General features: G+C 39.2%; 1 non-coding gene across 1 annotated transcript; it reads left to right on the forward strand.

Annotated features, from left to right (window-relative positions):
• The first annotated feature begins 7,339 nt into the window (after positions 1-7,339).
• LOC119043551 (small nucleolar RNA SNORD16) lies at positions 7,340-7,435 on the forward strand. Its single transcript, XR_005081439.2, has one exon. It is a non-coding gene; the product is annotated as a small nucleolar RNA SNORD16 (small nucleolar RNA).
• Positions 7,436-18,873: the final 11,438 nt, after the last annotated feature.

The raw sequence follows: 18,873 nt of genomic DNA on the forward strand, positions 1-18,873 counted from the left end.
TGAGACACATGTTCATGAACTAAAGGGGGGGATGGTGGGGGAGGGGTGTGCAGGGTGGAGGGGAATGGAGGGGGGAAATGGAACAAATGTAATGGCATAATCAATAAAAATGTTAAAAAATAAATAAATAAACATCAGTCACCTTCAAAGTACTCTCCATTTGATGCAATACACACATTGAGGCATTTTTTCCACTCCTCAAAACAGTTTTTGAACTTACTGATTTTGATGCCTTTTAGAGCTTCTGCTGTTTTTTTCACCTCTTTCATATAGGCAAAATGTTCCCCTTTGAGGCCTTTTCTCATCAGGGAAACAAAAAAAGTCCCTTGGGGCAAGATTGAATGAATAGGGAAGGTGGGACAGGGGGTTGGGGGTCATGCTGTTTTTTGGTCAAAAACTGCTGAACACAATCATGAATTGGACAAACAAGTTGAAAGAATCTTAAAAAAAAATTCACTTGAAGCTGAATGCAGCCTCTCACAACAATGCCAGTCGGTGCACTGATACAGATGTGTTCCTAGAACACTCACCTAGCAGGGGAAACCTATACTGCAGGGGGCCTGCCCTCCAGAAAATAATTTCATTTTTCGGGGCCCCCCTTGTAAATGTATTTTGCGTTTCTGATAACATTCTCTAATAAAAGGAACCAGGACTCTTTGAGAAATAGATTATTCTAGGACCAGGGTGATTAATATATAACATGATACTGGAGCATCTTTTAGTGCCAGCAAGTAATGAAGTGCAAAAAAAACACAAAAAACCCACTTCACAATAATGGGGATAATCAAAGGGACACAGGAGCCAACTGAAGGAGCCCAATGGCCAAAGTTGGAGCAATTCGAGCCATCAACAAGTAGTATTAGATTAAAACCCAGGATATAAAATAAATATCAGTATATATTGATATAAATAAATTGAACACATAAGTAAATGGAAGCTAGTAGACAAAGTTACCATGTACAGAAATTTCAAGTAATTTACGTAGATACTATACTCCCCACTTAAGGAGATGGAGCATGATTTACCAATCTGTAAGTGTAGGTTTTGCACAATGACTTCTTTATGAAGACAGTGTGAATAGGGAAGAAAAAAGTAAGTTTGCAGTGCAAAAACCTGACAAACATTACCTCAGCCAGATGATCAAGGTTAATGTCTTCAGTGGTAAGTTGTGTTGATACCATGTCCCCCTGATATATGATGAGAATCGCACTTTCCTCAAAACTGTCAAAGTCATCACAAACAAGGAAAGTCTGAGAAATTGTCACAGCCAAGAGATGCCTGAAGAGACGTGATGACTAAACAATGTGGTATCATGTATGGGATTGTGGAACAGCAAAAGACATTGGGGAGAAACTAAGGAAATCTGAATAAAGTATGGACTTCAGTTAATAATGATGTAGCAATATTGATTCAGTAATTGTGACAAATGTATCATACTATTTTAAGATGCTAATAATAGGGGAAACTAGGTGTGGGGTACATGAGATTTCTCTGTACTATCTTCATAATTTTTCTGTAAGTCTAAAATTTCTCCAACAAAAAGTTTATTTTTTAAAATATTTTCTACTAAAAAAGAAATCAGGGCTTCTTGGAGAAGTGGCTAATCCCTGGTCTGGATCATAAAATGTACAAGATAAGCCTGAGACATCTTGTTGTTCCAGAAAGCAAGGAAGTTCTCCAAAAATCAGTGGGACTGTGTCACAAGGGCACAGGAGCTAACATGAAGAGGCTCCCATTGGTCAAAAGCAGAACATGATAAGCCTTCAAAAGAACAATTACTGCCATAGATTGAAACACAGTAATCATATTTTTTAAATAAGGATTTTTTTTTACAAAACCCACATATTATTATTTCACTGCACAAAAGTGAGTGGCTATATTACAGGAACAAAACCGGATCAGAGACATGAAAAGAAAAGTCACCACTTACACTAAAGTATAAGTGTTTAGAATTCAGGTATTCTGTGGGATTATTACCAGCATAATAAAAATATTTCCACCTGGAGCTTTTAAATTTGAAGTGATCACATCAAAAATCTGAGGTTACAAGGGACTATAGTATGAACCAGAATTTTGTTTCCTTCTAAGACCCCAGTGGAAAAGGTAAGTATTTGGAATGAGTTTACTTTGAGAAAAACTGGCAGGAAATAGGAAAAAGCCTGGCCATTGTGAAAAGGCACTTGGGGTCTTTCTGGAGGCAAATGCAATGGAACTGAACTCCAGTAGGAACAAGCTCATTTCCACTCCAGGAGCCCTGAACAAACACAAAGGGACAAAGTCTCCTTGGTTCCAGTACTCTGATAGTGACCAGACCACCTGGTTAGAGGCAGCAGCTGAGGGTTTGAAAGGCAAATCTTAACTGTGGGTTTGTTTGCTTTTGATTTCTGATACTAAGAAAACAAATTCCAAGGTGTTTTACAAATACCTACCTACAAAACCAACATATGCCATGCATTCTAGATAAATTGCATTGAGACTTTGAAAGCCAGATACACTTTATGCCAGAAAACCAAGAACTCTTCAAGTCGCTCATCAGCAGGGCTAGAAGTGAGCTCAAATTAAGGCAATTCTGCAGCTCTTCCTCTGGAATAGCATTCCACTTTCAGCCCAAGAACCCCGATCTGCAAAGCATGATGCTCTGATTGCTAAGTGTGTTCCTTGGTACCCTCAGCATCTCCCTGATAGCCTTGTGACAGATGGAATGAGATCTCAGAAAGGGAGGGAGAAAGTATGAGGCCTCTGATCTGGCCCCACTTGTTGGATCCCATCCCAGACTGAAAGTACTGCTTCCCTAAATTCCACTTTCCCAGACTACTGCAGAGGTAGTGTGGGGAACCAACCAAGTTCCCTGAGCTAACATGTTCCGCACTATCTACTTACCTTTTTTTTTTAAGAGGAAGAAAAGGAATGCATACAAAAAATGAATTGTGGGCTAGATTCATTGGGTGGCCATTGTCCTTGGCCCCTAAAACTTTCCTGGCTAGTCCCAGAAATTAAGGAATGCCTGCCCTCATGCAGCCCTTGAAGCCCACACTGCCTTCAGAAAAACAAAACAAAACAAAACACGCACCCCAACTCAACAAACTATCTGCATAGAGAACCAGAACCCAGAGGTCTGGGGAGGGGGTGTTCTATGCTAATGCTTGTGCCCTCCCTGCACAAGTACTAAAGTGATAGTTCTGCAGGCAGGGTGGGGGCCCTCACAAGTCCTCACTAAGGATACAAATCAATGGAGTCTCTTTCCCCATTGCTCTGAATTTTGGCATATCTGTAAGTGGCAAAGGCTTCATGAAACTTCACCATCAACACCATTCTTAGCTCAGATAAAGCAGAAATAAGGTCACTTCTATTGCTTTAAGGTTTGTCCCTGCTGGTTGTCCCCTCTGCCCATCACATATTTTGGTTTCTATTAACTTCAAATGTTTTTCTTTAAAGCAATGAGATTTTAAGAGAAAGAACAAAAAACATTTGTCACTATATTCTGAAAATAAGTACCTTAAAGGGGAAAGAACTAAGCTTTATTCTATCTTTTCCATATGAACTATGTTTCAGAAAACCAACAGCACTTTTTTATAAAATAATTTTAGCTAATATAAAAAAAGTACAAAATCACTACTTTGCAACTCAATGTTAAATCATTGATTTAGACAAAGATCATCAAAGGATGATACTGTTGCAAGAAGGATTGAGAGCGTATTTTAAGATGGAGGGCTCGGGCTGTCACAACCTGACCCACATTCTTAATTTGTTTATTTTTATTTTAATCATTCATCAAGACAATGACATGAGGATAAAAGGGAAAAGAAATTGCTTTAGATTAAGACATGAGACTTAACAATCCATTCCCCTTGTTTGGATCCTAATTAAAACAATTCTAGAAATAAATATTTTAGATAATCAAAAAAATCTGACTATGGGCCAAGGAATTATTATTTATTAGGTATGATAATAGCATCGAGATTCTGTAAGAAAATGCCCATATTTGTTAGAGATGGGTACTGAGGTATGTAGGGGTGAAGTGATATGAAATCTGCCTTAAAATAATAAATCAGTCCTGGCTGGTTGCTCAGTGGATTGACCACGGGCTATGAACCAAAGGGTCGTGGTTCGATTCTCAGTTGGCATATGCCTGGGTTGCAGGCCCAGTCCCCAGTGGGGGCCATGTGAGAGGCAACCACACACTGATGTTTCTCTCCCTCTCTTTCTCCTTCCCTTCCTGTCTCTCTAAAATAAATAAGTAAATAAATAAATAAGGAGAGAAAAGGGCCACAAAAAAACCCTGAATAGCCTCAGCAATGTTAAGAAAGAACAAAATTGGAGGTATCATGTTACGTGATGTTAAACTATACTACAAGTCTATAATAATCAAAATGACATAGTACTGGCATAAAAACAAATATTTAGATCAATGGAACAGACTAGAGGGTCCAGAAATAAACCCACAACTTTGTAGTCAATTAATACTTGACAAAGGAGGCAAGAACATGCAATATGGTAAAAAACAGTCTATTAAATAAGTGGCGCTGGGAAAATTATACAAATACATGCAAAACTGTGAAAACTAGACCACTTCCTTTTACTTTACACAAGAACAAACTCAAAATGGATTAAAGACAAGAATAAACTCAAAATGGCATTAGACTCAAAACCATAAAAATCCTAGAAAAAAAACATAGGCAGTAAAATCTTGGACATTTCTCATAGTAATATTTTTTTCTGATATATCTCTTCAAGCAAGAGAAACAAAAGGAAAAAAATGAACAAATGGGGTTACATCAAACTAAAAAGTTTTTGCACAGCAAAGGAAACCGTCAAAAAAACCAAAGAGGCAACATACTAAATGGGAGAACATTGGCCAATGATATATCTGATAAGGATTTAATATCCAAAGTTTATAAGGAACTCCCTTACTAACTCAACACCCAAAAAGCAAACAATCCAATTAAAAAGTGGACAGAGGATCTGAATAAACATTTCTCCAAAGAGGACATACAAATGGCCAATAGACATATGAAATGCAAATTAAAACTACAGTGAAATATTACCTCACACCTGTTAGAATGGCTATCATCAATAAATCCACAAATGCCACGTGTTGATAAGGATGTAGAAAAAAGGGAACCCTAGTGCACTGTTGATAGGAACCCAGATTGGTGTAGCAACTATGGAAAACCATATGGAGTTTCCTCAAAAGATTAAAAATGGACCTGCCTTATGATCCAATTATTCCATTTTGGGGGATTTATATGAAAAATCTGAAACCCTGATTCAAAAGAATATATGCACCCCTATGTTAATTGCAGCACTGTTTACAATAGCCAAGCAATAGAAGCGACTAAAGTGCCCAGTAATAGACAAATAGATAAAAAGCTTTGGTGTGTATATGTGTGTGTATACACACACACACACATACACACACACTATATATGTATATATACACACATATATATGGATATCTATGTGTGTATATACACACACTCACACAATGCAATATTACTTGGCCATAAAAAGCATGCACTCTTACTATTTGTGACAGCATGGATGGACCTAGAAGGTATTATGCCTAGTGAAATAAGTTAGTTAGAGGAAGATGAATACCATACCCTTTTACTTATATGTGGAAAATAAAGAATGAAATAAATGAATAAACAAAATTGTAAAGATTTACAGGAGCAGAGAGAGAACTAGTGGTTGCCAGAGGGAGGTTGGGGCACTGGGCGAAAGAGATGAGGGGACTATGAAGCACAAATTGGTAGCTACAAAATAGTCATGGGGAAGTAAGTAAAGCATAGGAAATATAGTCAATAATAATGTGATAGCTATGTATCCAGGTGCAGAACTGGAAATATTGAGGGGAACACTATGTAAAGCATATGGTTGTCTAATCACTAAGCTGTACACCTAAAACCAGGACATAATAAAGAGGGAGAGAGAGAAAGGGATAGATGATGCAAGTGTTATAAAGTCCTGATAATTCAATGTTATCTAGAGGATGAATATGTAGGGGTTAATCATACTATTCTCTCTACTTCTGAATACATTTGAAAATATTCACAAACATTTTTAACAACAAGTTGCAGAAAACATATTCCATTTTTATAAAAGCTAGTGTGGTAGGCTCCATGATCTACCTAGGTAGATCCCATCCGTCAGCCCCTTCAGAGACTGCCTCAACTGCAGAGAGCTTTCTTGCCCAAGGTCATGCTTGTCCCAAGGTGGATAGGTCCAATGACTGATTAGTGTGGTAGTTTAAAGCCTGGGCCATTTTGGCCCAACTTAGGACCACTCCAAAAGTGCATTGTTGCTCCAGAGTGCCCTGTGGGGTCAGCTAAGGCAGCTGTTGGATCTGCATCACAGCCTGACACATCTGTCTGCCTGATCCTGCTTCCATACCTTCTCTTTCCCAGATGTTGATCCCCTAATACACATTGTGTATGCTAAACTCCATCTCAGAGTCTACTTCCCAGGGAACCCTATTTGTGACATAATTAGAATTATGTCCCCCTAAAATTCATGTTGATGTCCTAACCTCCAGTACCGCAGAATGTGATCTTATTTAGAGACTAAGTCTCTAATGAGATAACCAAGTTAAGGGGAGGTCATTAGGATGGACCCTAATCCAATATGACTAGTGTCTTATAAAAAGGGGAAATTTGAACACAGAGACAGTCATGCTAAGAAGGAAGATGATACACAAATAGACACAGGGAGCCCTGGCTGGTGTAGCTCAGTGGATTGAGTGCGGGCCTGTGAACCAGACAATCGTGGTTCGATTCCGGTCAGGGCACATTCCTGGGTTGCAGGCTGGTTCCCTGCAGGCCAGTTTCCAGCAGGGGACGCACAAAAGGCAACCATACATTGATGTTTCCCTCCCTCTCTCCTTCCCTTCCCCACTAAAGGTAAATAAATAAAATCTTAAAAAAAAATAGACACAGGGAGATGATGGTTATCTACAAGTCAAGGAGCAAGCCCTGGAATAGCTCATTTCCTCACAGTCCTCAGAAGCAACTAACCCTGCCAACACTTTGATCTTGGACTTCTAACCTCCAGAACTGTGAAACAATAAATTTCTATTATTTAAGACACCCAGTTTGTGCTACTTTGTTGTAAGAGTCCTAGCAAACTAATACAGATAGCAAGCAGAACTAAACACTTTTGTCCAGGGATATAAATATATATCAAAGTTATCAAGAAAAGCAAGAGAATGAGAAGCACATTCTTCTGTGGGGGAGACAGGGAGTGCCATACAGGGAAACCACGGGAGCTTCGTGATCTGCTTGAGATGGTGGTGGGTTCATGAACTCTGGTTTTATTATTATGATTTAAAATGTATTTTATTTGCTATGATATAATTTGCATCTTACTCTGTTTTCAGCGACAGTTGCCTACTGTTAGTAAGCTGGTTCAGAAGAGTGATGAAAATTCTTCCTGACCCCAAAAAAAAAATTTTATATTACTTATATCTTATGTTTACATAAAATATTTTATAACTTTTAAAAAGGTCATATTGTCCTGACCAGTGTGGTTCAGTTGGTTGGGTACTGTCTTGTGAAGCAAAAGGTTGCCAGTTTGATTCCAATCAAGGCACATGCCTGGGTTGTGGGTTCAGTCCCTGGTTGGGGCAGGTTGGGGTGCATACAAGAGGCAACCAGTTGATGTTTCTCTCCATCTTTCTCCCTTCCTTTCCCTCTCTCTAAAAATAAATAAATAACATCTTTTTTTTTTAAGTCATGTAAAAATCTGTCTGAATTGTGAGAAAGTGTGCAAGTTTTTCTTGCAGAGTTTGGCATTACAAGACAAGGAAGTATGGTCAAACACAGAAGCCTATTCCCTTTATAGGGACTGAAGGAGATTTTCTTTGGTAATATTCACTTCTGGTTCTTCTGGGCCCCTTACTTGACTGGGGGAATATGATAGAGGGAGGAAAATCCCTGCTTTCATTTTTAATGCTGCAGGAAACATGTTGCTCCTATGACCTCAACATTAAATCAGCTGGAATGACTCACTTATATAGTACTGAGAATGAATTCAGCAGATTTCTTTAATTCCAATATTGACTTCAGTAGAAAATAATGTTCTTGACCTCATTCTACATCTTGCTGGAAAATAGGATTAATGTTTACCTCAGAACAGTAATATGAGGCTTAATGTTTCAGTGGAGATTTTCGTGAGAGGTGTTTAAGAAATCCAACCTGTTTGGGCTGCAACTGAGATTAAGTATTTTCTTGTTTAGCTAAACAGGAACTCTATTTTGTTCTTCCTTTAATACCAGCCAGGTGCCTGGTACTCCCGCGGAGGCCAATAGTCCTGGCCTTCTCACCCTTTGGGGATGTTTACTAGAGTTCTTGAAGCCATTGCCAGGTAGGTCACTGCCCCAGCTCCTTGTGTGGTGTTGCCCCGCTGGAGTGTATGCCTTCCTTGCTGCTCAGGTAACGAGCCCTTCTTCTACAGCTAACACCTTCCATACACAGGAGGATTGCTTAGGGCTGAGCAGCTTCAAAAAGGCAATTAGCATAAAGGGGGAAAGCAGTCCAGTCTCAGAACCTGACCACCAAAGGGACTGTAACTCAAATTACACATCTAAATGTTGGGAATAGGCAAACAATGAAAAGGGACAATTGCTTAGTGGACATTTAAAGCAGCAATCATGTCTCTCTTTTTTAACCCAAAGTAAAGGACACACTGAAGCTCTTCTCAGAAAACAGGTGGGATGGAGGAGATTTCTTTATGACTTACTGGAAGCACAAAGAGAAGCTTTTATTGTTGATAGCCAGGCTGGATGGACGCCAGGAGACATCCCAAAGGAGCTGCGCTGCCAAGCACTGACACACAAAGAAAGCTGACCTAGTCCTTTTTCATGCTGACTGCCTGCTCAGAAATTACATCAGAGGACAGTATTGAAAGACCTAGTATGGTTTAGAACAATTATGGAGACTTTAGAGAAATCCTCATTCTAAGGAGCCCTTTTAAGGGAGATAGAGAAGCAGTATATTCATTAGCTTTGTGTGAAGCTACTGCTCAGCTCATGTACGGAAATTGCCCCGAGACAGTTCCATGGCTAGCCATTCAGTGTCAGCATCCACTCTGTTCCTATGAAACTACAAATTTTATTTCAAATTTCACTGAATGCTTTCTAGACAACAACAGGGGAAAAACTGTAAGGAGCACATCATTGTAACCAATATTTTTAGGCTTGGAAATATTTTTGAAATTCTGAGCTGAAGTCAGAGGGAGAAGGGGACATGGTGTGACTGCTGGGAAGGTATGAGGGGGAGAAAGGGGAGGAGGGGAGAGTGAAAGGAGGATGGGAAATAGTAATCTCAAGTGCAGAATAATGCATAGATTTTCTTCGACTAAACAGAATCATAAAATACCAGGACTGAAAGAGCTTTAGAGACAATATCCCTATTTCTCACACTCATCTTACTGATGAGGAAACTTGGGCCAGAAAAGTTCAGTGACCTGTCCAAAAAGGCAGAGCCAGCTTGGTGACAGAGCCAAGCTGAATGCCAGGTGTGCTTACTCTTCTCCTGATATCTCTGGCCTCTGACCACATTTGCACATGATTCCCACCTTGCACAGCTGTGGTCTCTCATCTACACTTCAAAAGGTTCTGGACAAAGGGAACCATCAGCAGCGGGTGGGACTGTGATTCAGTGCAATAATTGCCTTCTCTTGCATCTTCACATCCTAAAGTCAATAAATCAGTTCTGTCTTCCAATCAGCCCTTACATTTTAATCTTTCATTTGGAAAATATGACACTTAAATGTAAAAGAAGGGGAAAAAACCCAAAGAATTTTTTTATCAAGCAATTCACATTCTGTGATCTTTTGTGTTGGTATGGGTGGCTGACTAGGTAGTAGCAGCTGCTGTAGTCTCCTATTCCTTTCCCATAATGATAATTTATTTTCTCCATAGCAGTCTGAGTCCCAAGGATTTTACCAGGTTGCTTCCGGGGACTACTTGGACTCAAGTTTAGGCTCTTCCAGATAAAGAGGCTGAAGCCATTTAGTTTGTAGCATATTGGGGGAGGGGCATACATGGTAATTGGTATACTATAAAATATAATAATAGTGTGTGTCCAGAGCTCTGCCTTGGGTCTTTAATTATCTTCTCACCTTTATTATTGTCTTGTACTTTACTAGACATGCTGTCGCCTCAGCTACCAACAGGCCAATTTATGTTTGTTTCTTTGAGGTATATACAATCAAACATAGAAAACTACACAAATGGAGACTCTTTAGTGTGGATTCTTAGCAGACAATGGGTACTTGGCACCCAGAATACTCTAGGCACCTGAATTCTATCTTGCCACTTAATGCGCATCCCTTGTTTCCTTAGGAAGTGAGGGAGATAATCCTCTCGATTTTCTCACTGGGCCCCAGGACCCAGGTGATGGAACAGATGAAAGCAATGATAAGATCTTCCTCAAAACTTGGGAAGTAAAATTGTCCTGATAAACATTTAGAAATAACTATCGTCTGTACAAACACACCCAAACACAAGAGTTTCAGATTTTTAAAAAAGATTTTATATATTTTTATTTATTCTTAGAGAGAAGGGAAGGGAGAGAGAAAGAGAGGGAGGGAACCATTGATGTGTCAGAGAAACATTGATCAGTTGCCTCTCACATGCACCCTGACCAGGTCACAACCCAGGCATGTGCCCTGACTGGGGCTCAAACCAGCAACCCTTCATTTTGTGAAATAACACCCAATCAACTGAGCAACATCAGTCAGTGCCAGCTTCTTCTTTTTTTTTTAAATTTTCACTTATTAATTTTTAGAGAGAGAGAGGAAGGGAGAGAGAAAGACAGAGAAACATCAATTTGTTGTTCCACTTACTTATGCATTCATTGTTGGTTCTTGTATGTGCCAGGATCAAACCACCAACCTTGGTGTATCTGGATGACGCTCTGACCAACTGGGCTACCTGGCCAGGAATCAGAGATTCTTTTAGACATCTAAAAGAGATGCTTATGCAACCTACTAAGTCAGCCAAAAATAAGTTTTAGGCGTCTACCCAATGTTCAATGATATGCTAAGTAAAATTAAGCAATTTGTTTAATGTCACATAGCTAACAAGTTGAAGACCTGGGATTTGAGCATAGTTTGATTCCAGAATTTAGGATCTTAAAGAATATAATTCATGGTTCCCACCCTCAATAAATTTATAATCTAGTTGGGGAAACATGACTAACACACATTAAAACAGCTGTAAACTATGTTAGATGAGCATATATAATTAAGTGCTAAATTGGATGCTATCAACTATGAATGTTTCCGGAGTTCAGAGGCACAGGGAAGCATAGACCTGGCAGGCAGGATTTCATGTAGCTGGGTTTTGAATGGTCCCTGAGATGTGCATAGGGAAAGGACTGCTCTAGGCAGGGGGGTCAAAAAAGTGCTAGAAGCAGGAGTGAGCAAGACCTATGCAAGAGGATGAAGCGGCCAGCCTGGCCACAGCTGGGTGGAGCTGATGGGAAGGGCTGGACCAGCTCTGAGAACCTTTGAAGCAAAGCAGAGTTTAGGCTTGGTGCATTAGCAAGGAGTCATTAAACACCTTGGATCAATAAAGCAATATTAGGAAAGGGATGTGTTTGGCAGGATAGAGAGGATTCATCCATCTTACTAAAATTTTAGATGACATAAAGCTTGGAAAAACATACTGTGAAATTATTCTAAATTGTTACCAATTCTTGTTCCCAAGTTACTGTTTATTCAGTTTGATCTTTAAGATTTATTTTTTAATCTTTAAAAAAATATTTATTTATTTTCAGAGAGAGAGGGGGAGGGAGAGAGAAAGAGAGGGAGAGAAATATTGATGTGTGAGAGAAATATCAGTTGGTTGCCCCTCGCGCGCCCCCAACCCAGGGACTTGGCCTAAAACCCAGGCATTCATCCCAGCTGGGAATCAAATTGGTGCCCTTCGCTGAGCCATGCCAGGCAGGGCTTTATGATTTATTTTTACATTTATTTCACATTAGCAAATTCTACCAATTTTGTCTCCTTAATACTTTTTAAATTTACCTCTTTCTGTATACTTCCCTTACCGTTACAGTACTTTAGTTTGGCCACCATCCTAAGGTTGAGGGTGGTGTCAGAGAAACTTTCCCAGAAAGGCTAACATTTTCCCAGAGTCCCAATACTTAGCAAGAGTCAGCCAAATTGGAAGGGGGGAGGGAGGAAGAAGGATGGGAGTGAGGGACTGGGAAAAAGAGGCAGTAAGAAAGTTAAAAACAAGCTTAATGGGCAGAAGAAAGTAAAAAGCAAGCAAACAAAATAACAGATACAGAATTTGGTGCTAGACTGGGGTGCCGAAATAAGAAAAATTAAATGTGGCATTCATTTACTGAAAGGAGTCACTAATGGGTGGTAAGGGCCCAAAGATTTCAAGCTGGAAGGCTGATTATCCTTTTTACATGATAGCAAAACATTTGGTCAAAAAGTCACTGTTTATATGCTGGGAGGCAGGCCACTTCCAGTTTGGTGGAGAGGAAAGGCCCTTGACGAGGCAGCATATGAACTAGGCCTTCAACACACAAATTGGCCTTCTCAGTGAAGGGAACAATCTTGAAAAAGGCACAGAACCTGGGGGTATGAATAACAAGGATCCTAAATGCCACTCTAAGCTCTGGAAAGATTAATCTGTTGTTGGGGTGCAGGGTGCTGGGAAATGGACCTCGGTAGGAATCGAAATTTAAGGATAAGACTCATTGGGAGCCTGCCTGTACTTTTAGAGAAATATTGAAGAAAGAAATCAATAAAAGTTTTAAATCATTTTTCAGAATCCAGTGAGAAGTTAGTGCTAGATTTTTTTTTAAGATTTTCTTTCTTTATCTCTAGAGGGGAAGGAGAGAGGGAGAGAAACACCAATGTATGGTTGCCTCTAGTGCTTCCCCTGCTGGGAAATAGCCTGCAGGGAACTGGCCGGCAACCCAGGCATGTGCCCTGACTAGGAATAGAACCGCGATCATCTGGTTCGCAGGCCTGCACTCAATCCACTGAGCTACACCAGCCAGGGCTAAGTGCTAGATTTTTAACAGCTTTATTGAAATATAATTTATACACCATATAACTAACTTTTTGAAAGCATATGATTCAATGTTGTTTTACTATATTCACAGACTTGTGCAATCATCACAATTAATTTTTTTTTAATCCTCACCCAAGGACATTTCTTTCATTGCTTCCAGGGACAGAGGCAGGGAGAAAGAGGTAGACAGACAGACAGACAGACAGACATCAATGTGTGAGATAAACATTGATTGGCTGTCTTCTTGTATATGCCCCAACAAGGCATCGAACCTGAAACCTGGGTATGTGTCTTGATGGGAAGTTAAACTCACAACCCTTTGGTCTATGAGATGATACTCCAACCAACTGAGCCACACCAGCCAGGGCACAATTAATTTTAGAACATTTTCATTACCCTAAAAAGAAAACCTTTTCCATCCCCTCCCCCCAGCTCCTGGTAATTTAATGATCACTATCACTATGGAATTAGTAGTTCTGTACATGGTCTTTTGTGACTGGTTCTTTCATAAATGCTAGATTTGAATTTGAAACAATGATTTGGTTAAATAACCAATGGTTAAACAATATATTTTGAAGTGTACTAGGAAGGAATAATAGTAAATATTTGGAAAACAGCCAGTGGGACAGGATGCTAGAGTAAGAATAAGAGTCCTGGGCCAGGAATCAGGAGGTCTGAGTTCTAGGCTCAGTTATGCTTTTAACCAGGTACGTGACTTTGGGCAAGCCGGCAGCCGCTCTGGGCCCCAGGTTACTATCAGTAAAAAAAGAGGAATAGGTTTAGAACAGTTATTCTCAGCCTTTCATGTACAGCAGAATTTCCTGTGAATCTTTTTGAAAAATATACAACCTGAGACCTTATCTGAGATGTCTCAAAAGCTCCTAATGTGAGTTTGTTGTTTATAAAAGATTAGAAATTTCATGGCTTACATGTTCTTTAGGCTTCCTTCTAGACTTGACATCCTATGAGGTAAATTTATTTACTAATTCGTTTCACCTAGAACTACACCTGTGGCTTTTTAAGTCCCTCTGTCTGTGGTCAGTAATTATATCAAGTAGTAGGGCCCTAAGATGATGCTCTGGATGCAGCAGTTGCTGGAGGCAGTGGCCCTGAGCACCTGGCTCGGACTCACTATGAGTCAGTAATAACCAGAGCAATTTGTCTTCCCTGGTGCTTTCCACGTTATGGGAGACAGAAATAACTGAAAATAAGGAACAAACTTTGTGAGTAAATAGCATATATATGGTGTATTGCTAAGCACTGAAATTTGGGAGAGGGAGAGGGAGAGGGAGAGGGAATGCTTGACATTTTTTTAGCCCACTTCCTAATGAACAGCTGGTCAAATTCCTAACTTGTGAGACTGCTTGGATAGAAGTAGTTTTGTAACAGAATAGTGCTCACTGAAAGCTTTGCACAAGATGGAAGTGATACAGAACACGCTTTAGAGGAAGTCTTGAGTTCCTTGTATTCTGTAGAATACAGTATAATCCTTCTCCTTGAGTACTAGCAATTCATTGCTCCCATGCCTTTTTATCTCTTGTCAGCTGTCAAACCCCTTCTTGAAACAAGGGGAGGGGGAAGCTAAAATTACAAGCCTGGCCTCCACTTAAGCAAAAATAGAGAAAGAAACCTCACAAATGGAGGTGAATTAACACTCACTGTTACCCAAAATAGCCAGAGAGCTGCTTGCTTCCTTCAATTTAGTTATAGAATTAACCTTCATGCATGTTTCTGTGCCCATTTTATAGCCTGCCCCCTGCAAAGCCTTTCTCTAGCTTCTTTTCACTAGGTGTAAAATAACTTTATAAACTTTAAAACACTTTTTCTTGAGTGTGCCTTACCCAGTCATTTTCATGTCCCATTTGCCTCTATCCCACTCATGTCCACAGATAGTTTTCTGTCCCTAAATGTATTATATATATTTGGTTGTTTCTATGATATATACTTTTTCACATTTGAACACCTCTGGAATCAGGAAGCATCTTACAACCAATGGTATCTAAAATTCAATGAAACACAGTAAGTTCTTTCTGAGTGAGCAGTTTATCACCTACCAGTTACTGAGTGGTGTTCTTCCTTCCAACCATTTGGCTCCAATTCATAAATCTTGTAAGAAGTCTTGCCTTATTTTTGTGAAATAATTTGTTATGAATATAATTCTAATATGTCTAGCATCTGATATGTACATTAAAAAAGTGATATATAAATCTAGTTAATCACTTTAATGACTATATAATATTCAATTACTTGAATGTATCATAATTTTATTAGCAAATCCCTATTGATGTTATAAATAATGCTCAGATAAACATACCTTGTATACTTTAGTTATTTCCCTATGATATGTTTCTTTTTTTAGTTTTTCTTTTTTATTTTATTGTATTTTTTTCAGTCCTCTTGTACCTCTTCCCCCTAGCGATCACCACACTGTTGTCCATGTCCATAAGTCCTTTTGCTCGATCCGTCCACCCCCAACGTCCCCCCACCCCAATAGCTGTCATCCCACTCTATCTGTGAGTTTGTCTCTATTTTCCTTGTTAGTTCAGTTTGTTTATTAGATTCCACATATGAGTGGAATCATTTGGTATTTGTTGTTCTCTCATTGTTTATTTCATTTAGCATAATGTTCTCCAAGTTCATCCATGTTGTTGCAAATGGTAAAATTTTCTTCTTTTTTATGACCAAGTAGTATTCCATTGTGTAAATGTCCCATAGTTCTTTTATCCACTCATCTACTGATGGGCACTTGGGCTGCTTCCGCATCTTGGTGATTATAAATAATGCTGCAATGAACATAGGAGTGCTTATGTTCTTTCAAATTATTGTTTTGAGTTCCTTTGGATATATTCCAAGAAGTGAGATTACTGGGTTAAAAGGCAGGTCCATTTTTAATAATTTGAGGTATTTCCATACTGCTTTCCACACTGGCTGTGCCAGTCTGCATTCCCGCCAACAGTGCAAAAGAATCCCCCTTTCTCCACATCCTTACAGGCACTTGTTGTCCTATGATGCATTTTTTAAAGTAGAGAATAATTACTAGTGTTATTGGTCAAGTGCAACAAGCTTTCCTGTTCTATATTTTCATGTACCAACTGGACTGTAAGCCTTAATTTCTGTTCTAATGATGACCTTTTTCTTTACTTATTTTTTATTGTGATAAAATATACAAGGGTGGGTAAAAGTAGATTTACAGTTGTTCAAATGGAAAAAGACATACAGGTTATGATTGTTACAATAGCTTTATTAACTCAAAAGAATGTCACTCACAACTGTACACCTACTTTTGCCAACCCCTGTATAACATAAAGTTCACCATTTTAACCATCTTTAAGTGTCTAGTTTAGAAGCATTAAATACATTCATATTGCTGGCAATTATCCCCATCATCCATCCCCAGAAGGATAATCTTTTTTAAGGCTGTAGGTACATATTGCTAAATTGTCCTGTAGAAATAAATAAGTGCTATTCCTCACAACAACTTATTTATCCATTAAACACACAAGCCATTGAATGTGTCTCATGTGTCAAGCAATGTACTAGATACCCATAAATATATCAGTTAAGATGATTATGTTGCAAATTACAGAAAACCCAACACAAACTGATAAGCAATAGTTTGTTGTTGTTGTCGTTTTTCTCCTGAATTCATGGCCGAATTCAGCTCTATTTCCATTACTAGGAGTCTGTTTCTGTCTCTTTCTCTTGCTTGTTTTCTTTCCACTATTGCTTTCATTCTCAAACAAGCTTGTTCCTTGAGGTATCAAAATGACTACAGCAGCCCTGCCCTCCTGTTTACTCCATCCACATCCAGCAGAAAGAGAGAGAGAAGAGAACCCCTCTTCCAGTAACTCTGAAGAAAGTCTTGTGATTTGCTGTGATTGGGAAGGCTTAGAGCTCATGCTCACCCAAACCAATCAATGAAGACACAGGAATAGACAATAACTGGCTGACTTAGGTCGGTGCCTTGTCCTCCACCTCGGAGGGCCACGGGTGGGAGGAGCCCCATCCAAATCCCAAAGACCAAGAGCAGAGAACTAGCAAAGAAAATCAGGCCTTTTGCCAGAACAGGAAGGGACACTGGGGTGACAAAAATAATGTCCCCTGCCATTCAGGAGTAGAGTGAGAATATCACATAAGAAAACATTGTATAAAAATGCAGTTAAAGAAAAAAGGGAACAAAGTTTCATTTAGTGTGTGTGTGTGTATATACACTTGTGTGTGTATATATGTTTTAAACTATATATATGTTTTAAACATATATACATGTTTTAAATTATATATAGTAGCATGTATTGTGCTCAGTAAAACAAACTAAAAAACAGCCTTGATTTTCAGGAAACTTAAACTCCTAATGTGGGAAACAGACATAAGTGCTCAAACAGGCTGAGCGTCAAATGAGGTGGGGGCGCTGCAGGAAGCCAGACAAGGGCACCCACAGCCCAGCCTGAGAACCCAAGAAAGACTTCCTTGAGTAGGTGACACCTGGGCTGATCTTCCTGTATGACGTGAAGAAATGTGAAAGGAGACTTTAGGGCAAAGAAAACGGAATGCAATGGTTGGAGGGGGATCATATAATTCAATATCCAAAACCTAACATATATGTGCTAGACACTTCTCAAACTTTTAAAATATTTTATGTAATTAAAATGTCCAGAGAATAGTGAGTAGCCTGGTGTTCTTGAAGGAAGATTCATGAAAAAGAAAACAGAACAAAACAAAAACAAGCAAACCAACCCAAAACAATTGGGCAGGTTGGGATCAGATTATGGAAGGGCTTTCAAAATCTATATTATACTTAATTCAGCTAATGAAAGTTTGGGGGCAAGAGTTTGACCTGAGCAAGGCTGTGCTTTCCAGATTTAATACCTGCAAGATGACATGGAGTGAAGAAAACTGTCCGGGGAAGACCACTGAAGAGGTTGTGAAGATACACCAGCCAGAGGTCAAAAGAATACACTTCTGCCCTCCTGATTCTCATACACTGCTGGCCCTCTTGTAAATGCTCTCTCTCCACAGTGCCCTCTGGAACTGTTTCATTTGTATCATCCCTATATTCTTAACCTCTTGACCCTCCTCCTCCTTTCCTTAGCTGAGATTTTTAAGTTTCCCTCAGCCCCCCTCCCACCTCTGCTCAGAAATCCACTTCTACTGAGCCCTCTTGAGCAGAGGTCGTTGGTCATCCCATTGGACTCAGAGCTTGCCCATTTGTCAACCTCTGTTAGCCCTTCCCTGCCAACTCCCTCTTCCTGGGAGGAACATGCAATCCAGCCCTCCCCCATCTTCCAGGCTTCACGTACTTTCCCCTCATTCACTTTTAGCACATTACACTCTCCTGAAAGTTATTTGGTAATTGTCACTTAGATGCTGAATCCACTGGGTTTCATGTCTTAACTTGGGGCTTTTGCTTCTCTTGATCCATTGTTTCTTAAAAAAAAAAAAAATATATATATATATATATATATATATATATATATACACACTCCACATCTTGGTGATTATAAATAATGAGGCAACCAATCGATGTGTCTTTCTCCCTCCCTTTCCTTCTCTCTCTCTCTCTAAAAAAAAAAATATATATATATATATTTTTATATATAATATATATATATATATATATATATTATAATATATAATATATAAAATATAATAAAATATATATATATATATAGTATATATATATATATATTTTTTTTTTGAGAGAGAGAGAGAGAAGGAAAGGGAGGGAGAAAGAGAGGGAGAGAGACACATCGATTGGTTGCCTCTCATACAAGCTCTGATGGGGGGGACTGAACCTGCAACCCAGACATGTGCCCTGACCAGGAATCAAACTGACAACC

Source organism: Artibeus jamaicensis, unplaced genomic scaffold (assembly GCF_021234435.1).
Source record: "Artibeus jamaicensis isolate MK-2021 breed Jamaican fruit bat unplaced genomic scaffold, CSHL_Jam_final contig_233, whole genome shotgun sequence".
Classification (NCBI taxonomy): Eukaryota; Metazoa; Chordata; class Mammalia; order Chiroptera; family Phyllostomidae; genus Artibeus; species Artibeus jamaicensis.